Here is a 6,000-nt window from a genome sequence, read left to right as displayed (position 1 = left end):
AGGAGAGAGAGAAGCAAACTCACTGCTGAGCAGGGAGCCCTATGCAGGGCTTGAACCCAGAACGCAGAGATCAAGACCTGAGCAGAAGGCAGGTGCTTAACCAATTGAGTCACCCAGGTGACCCTTGGATGTTAACTTCTTAACAGATATATGATTTGCATATATTCTGTCTTATCCTGTATGTTGCCTTTTCATTTTGTTGTTTCTTTTGTTGTGTAGAAGCTGTCTGATAATATCCCACATTTTGATTTTTACTGTTGTAGCTTATGTTTTTGGTATCGTATACAAAACTTGGTGCTAAGACCAGGGTCAAGGGATTTTTCCCTATGCTCTCTTCTAGGAATTTTGTGGATTCAGGCAGTATGTTTAAGTCTCTTTAATAAATATAAAAAAATAAGTCTTTAATCCATTTCAAGTTAATTTTTTGTGAGTGTTTTAAGATAGAAATCTAGTTTCATTTTTCTGTGTGTGATTATCCAGTTTTCCAGCACCATTTTTTGAAGGGACTGTTCTTTCCCCATTGACTGTTGTTTACATACTTGTCAAATACTAGTTGGCTGTATATGTGAGGGTTTATTTCTTGGCTTTCAATTCTATTCCATTGTTCTATGTATCTGTTTTTATGCCAATAACCAACCCATTTTGAGTACTGTAGCTCTCAGTCAGGAAGTATAATTCCTCCAATGTTGTTTTTCTTCTTCAGAATTTCTTTGGGTATTCAGCCTTCTGTGGTTTCATAAAAATTTTGATTGTTTTTTCAATTCTTTGAAAAATTACTCTTGTGAAATTGATAGGAATTACATTAAATATATAGAAGTCTTTGGATAGTACGGACATTTTAACACTATTAATTCTTCCATTCTGTGAACACAAGATGTCTTCCCATTTGTGTCTTTTTCAGCTTCCCTCATCAGTCTTGTAGTTTTCTATGTATAGATCTTTTACCTCCTTTGATCAAATTTATTCTTAAGTGCTATATTGCTTTTTATACTATTGTGAATGGTATTATTTCTTTTTTAGATGTTTGGCTGTTAGTGTATAGAAATGCAACTGATTTATCAGTGTTGATTTTTGTATCCTGCAATATTTCAGAATTTGTTGATTTTTTTTTTCTAACTTTTTTTGGTTGAGTCTTTAGAATTTTCTTTATATAGGGTTATATCATTTGCAAACAAAGACAGTTTTTCTTTTCTGATTTTGATGCCTTTGTTTTGTTTTGTTTTGTTTGCCTTATTGCTCTGGCTTGGACTTCCAGTCCTGTGTTGAATAGGGGTGGCAAGAGTGGGGACTCTTGCCTTGTTCCTTCTTTTAGATGGTAAGCTTTCAACCTTTTACTTTTGAGTGTGATGTTAACTATGGGACTGTCATAGGTAGCCTTTATTACGTTGAGATTTGTTTCCTCTATACCAGGTTGTTGTTGTTGTTGTTGTTGTTGCTGTTTTAGTCATGAAAAGTTTTTTTTAATGCTTTTCTGCATCTATGATCATAAGATTTTTACCTATTATTTTGTATAGATGGTGTATCGTATTTGTTGATTTGTGTATATTGAAACATTACATCCCACGGATAATTCCTGTTTGTTCATGGTATATGATCCTTTTAATGTGGAGTTGAGTTGGGTTTGATAATATTTTGCTGATAATTTTTGCATATCCTAGGGATATGCAGGCCTATACTCTACACTTCTTACAGTGTACTTAATTAGCTATAGTACCAAGGTAATTCTGGCCTTGTAGAATAAGGTGGAAGTGCTCCTTCCTGTTCATTCACCCCCCACCCATTTCATTCACCTGGAAAATTTTAGGAAGAATTGGTATCACTTATCTTTTAGTGTTTAGTAGAAGTTTCCAGTAATACCAGCTGGTACTGGACTTCATGACAGTCTTGGCTGATTGTATATGTCTAGGAATTTATCCATTTCTTCTAGGTTTATCCAGTTTGTTGGTGTATAATTGTTAGTGATGTTTTATGATGCTTTGTCTTTCTTTGGCATCCATTGTAATATCTCTGCTTTCATTTCTTATTTTTAGTCTTATTTTCTTAATCTAGCTGAAAGTTAATTAGTGTATATTTAAAAAAAACAGCTTTTAGTAGAAAGAATACAGAAAAGCACATTTTTTTCCATCTTGTTTCAGATCTGGGAGTCTATAATTGATTTTACAATGAAATATTGACTTTGTATCCAGTAATTGTGTTAAACTTCTTTATTGAGCTTTTGTAGATTTTTTTTAATTTCCCATATATATACATTGTATCATCTGTGAATTTTTTTTTTCCCCTTCAAATTCTATTCCATTTTATTTCTTTTTGTTGCCTCATTACACCATCTGGTCCTCCAAAACGGTGTTGTTAAAGTGATCATACCCAGCATTCTTATGTATTTCCCTTTATCAAAGTGAGCACAGTATCTATTTATTTTATTTAGTTTAGGTATTTGTATGAATACTCTATCAGATTGAGTATTTCCTAGTATAAGATATTAAAAAATGGGCAGAAGATATGAACAGACACTTCTCCAATGAAGACATACAAATGGCTACCAGCCACATGAATAAATGTTCATCATCACTAGCCATCAGGGAGATTCAAATCAAAACCACATTGAGATACCACCTTACACCAGTTAGAATGGCCAATATTAGCAAGACAGGAAACAACGTGTATTGGAGAGGATGTGGAGAAAGGGGAACCCTCTTACACTGTTGGTGGGAATGCAAACTGGTGCAGCCACTTTGGAGAACAGTGTGGAGATTCCTCAGGAAATTAAAAATAGAGCTTCCCTATGACCCTGCAATTGCACTGCTGGGTATTTACCCCAAAGATACAGATGTAGTGAAAAGAAGGGCCATCTGTACCCCAATGTTTATAGCAGCAATGGCCACGGTCGCAAAACTGTGGAAAGAACCAAGATGCCCTTCAACGGATGAATGGATAAGGAAGATGTGGTCCATATACACTATGGAGTATTATGCCTCCATCAGAAAGGACGAATACCCAACTTTTGTAGCAACATGGACAGGACTGGAAGAGATTATGCTGAGTGAAATAAGTCAAACAGAGAAACTCAAGTATCATATGGTTTCACTTATTGGTGGAGCATAACAAATAATATAGAGGACAAGGGTAGATGGAGAGGAGAAGGGAGTTGAGGGAAATTGGAAGGGGAGGTGAACCATGAGAGACTATGGACTCTGAAAAACAACCTGAGGGTTTTGAAGGGGCGGGGGTGGGAGGGTGGGGGAACCAGGTGGTGGGTATTAGGGAGGGCACAGATTGCATGGAGCACTGGGTGTGGTGAAAAAACAATGAATACTGTTATGCTGAAAATAAATAAAAAATTTAATTAAAAAAAAGATTCTATGTAGTTCGCAGTTTACAATTTTTTTAATGAATTTGTATTGAATTTTATCAAATGTTTTACTATATCAGTATATAAACATGGTCAATTATGTGAATTGATTTTTGAATATCAAAACAGCCTTTCATATCTGGAATAACACAAGTTAGATTCACTTTGCTAATATTTTACTAAGGATTATAACTTTCATGTTCATAGGTGAAATTAATTTTATTATAACTTCATTGTCATGTTTTGGAATTAAAGACAGCTGATGGCATAAAAAGACTTAAAATTTGTTTTCCATTTTTCACAGGTAGAGTTTCCTCCTAATATGTTTGAAGAATTCACTAATGTGAATTCTTTTGGGGAATGATTTTAAGAATAGATTTAATATTTTTGATCTAACCTTACCACCTTGAATAGTTATGGTGTTCGGGAAATTTTATTCAAATAATTGAACTTATTGGTATAATTGAAGAGCTCATTGTAGTAAGTGGAGATTCACCACATGCCATTTCCCTACCCTAATGTTAATAGGGTCCCAAGTAGAGGTGGAGCAGAGACCAACTGCTGATCTGTACCCATATCTATAGTTTGGTAGGAATGAGGAATAAATACTTGTGTTAAGAGAATGAAATTTTAGGGATCGTTTATGATTTTATTATAAGCTGATAATACTGTCAACATGGTTTAGAATTATTTTTATGATGGAAGTATACTTAACATTCAGTGTTATATTGGTTTCAGGTTTACAGTATACTTCTGTAATTATATGCATTACTCAGTGCTCATCAGTATAAGTGAACCTTTAATCCCCTTTATCTATTTCACCCATTCCCCACCCTTCTTCCCTCTAGCAACCACCTGTTTTCTGTATTTAAGAGCCTGGTGTTTTGTCTGTGTTTTTTTTTTTCTTTGTTTTGTTTTTTAAATCCCACTTATGAGTGAAATGTGGTAGTGGTCTTTGTCTTACTCACTTCACTTAGCGTTATACCCCTAGATCCATCCATGTTGTTGCAAATGTCAAGATCTCATTCTATTTTATGGCTGAGTAATACAGACACACACACACACACACACACACACACACACACACCCACATATTCTTTATCCATTCATGAATAGATGGACATGGTTAGGTTGTTTCTTTATCTTGGGTACTGTAAATAGTGCTACAATAAGTATGTGGGTACATGTATATTTTCAACTTAGTCCTTCTGTTTTCTTTGAATAACCTGAAAAGACCCTAAATCACCAAAGAAATTTTGAGAGACAAGAGCAAAGCTGGATATATCACAATCCCAGATTTCAGGATATACCACAAAGGTTTAGTAATCAAAGCAGTATAGGACTTGCACAAAAATAGACACATAAATCAATGGAATAGAGGAGTCCAGAAATAAACCCAACATTTATGGTCAATTAATCTAGGACAAAGGAGGCAAGAATATACAATGGGGAAAAGACTATCTTTACAACCAGTGGTACTGGGAAAACTGTACAGCTCCATGCAAAAGAATGATATTGGACCACTTTCTCACACCATACACAAAAATAAACTCAGAATGGATTAAAGACCTAAATGTGAGACCTGGAACCATAAAAATCTCAGAAGAGAACAAAGGCAGTAATTTCCGTGACATTGGCAATACCAATTTTTTCTAGATATGTCTCCAAAGGCAAAGGAAACAAAAGCAAAATTAAAGTGTTAGGACTACATCAAAACAAAATTTTTGTACAGTGAAGGAAACCACCAACAAAACAAAAAGGCAAGCTATTCAATGGGAGAAAATATTTCTGAATTATATATCTGATAAGGGGTTAATATACAAAATATATAAAGAACTTATAAAATCCAACACCAAAAGAACCAAAAATAATCCCATTAAAAATGGGCAGGGGAAAAAAAAAAATAATGGGCAGGGGGTCATTTTTTTTCCAAAGAATACATACAGATAGCCAGGAGCCACATGAAAAAAATGCTCAAAATCAATCATCATCAAGGAAATGCAGATCAAAACAACAATGAGAAATAAATTCACACCTATTGAGATATCAATTCACATCTGTCAGAATGGCTAAAATCAAACGAGAAGAAATAACCTATGCTGATGAAGATGTAGACAAAAAGGAACCCTCATGCACTGTTGGTGAGAATGCAGATTGTGTAGTAACTGGAGAGAACAGTGTGGAGTTCCCTCTAAAAATTAAAAATAGAACTACCATGTGACCTAGTAATTCCACTACTGGGTAAGAATTTTTGTTTAAAATCAGAGGTTTCATATTTTATTTGAATAAAAGCATTATATACTAGGTTTGAAGATTTAAATGTATCATTGGATAGGTTTCTCATAGAGTTTAATGTTATGTCGAAATGAAAGTGGCCTTTGAAAAGGATAAGAAAAGCAATTTAAAATTGCTAGTATGGTGAAAAATTTGAGTTTTTGTTTAAATATACAGAAGCAATATTTTTGAAATATGTCTGTTTTCTCGAATTTCTAGAAAGCTTTATCCTTAGATATGTATTTTCACTTATCCTATAGGATTTACAGTTATGTCTGTTTATATTTTCTGTCAACTCTGATTTTATCTTAACTTTTATCTTCTCCTTCTACCACAAAATATTGAATAGTTTTTTAAATTCCCAAACATCCCTTTTT

Source organism: Martes martes (genome assembly GCF_963455335.1).
Source record: "Martes martes genome assembly, chromosome: 7".
Classification (NCBI taxonomy): Eukaryota; Metazoa; Chordata; class Mammalia; order Carnivora; family Mustelidae; genus Martes; species Martes martes.
The sequence above is the reverse complement of the archived record's forward strand: the minus strand, read 5'-3'. Positions refer to the sequence as shown.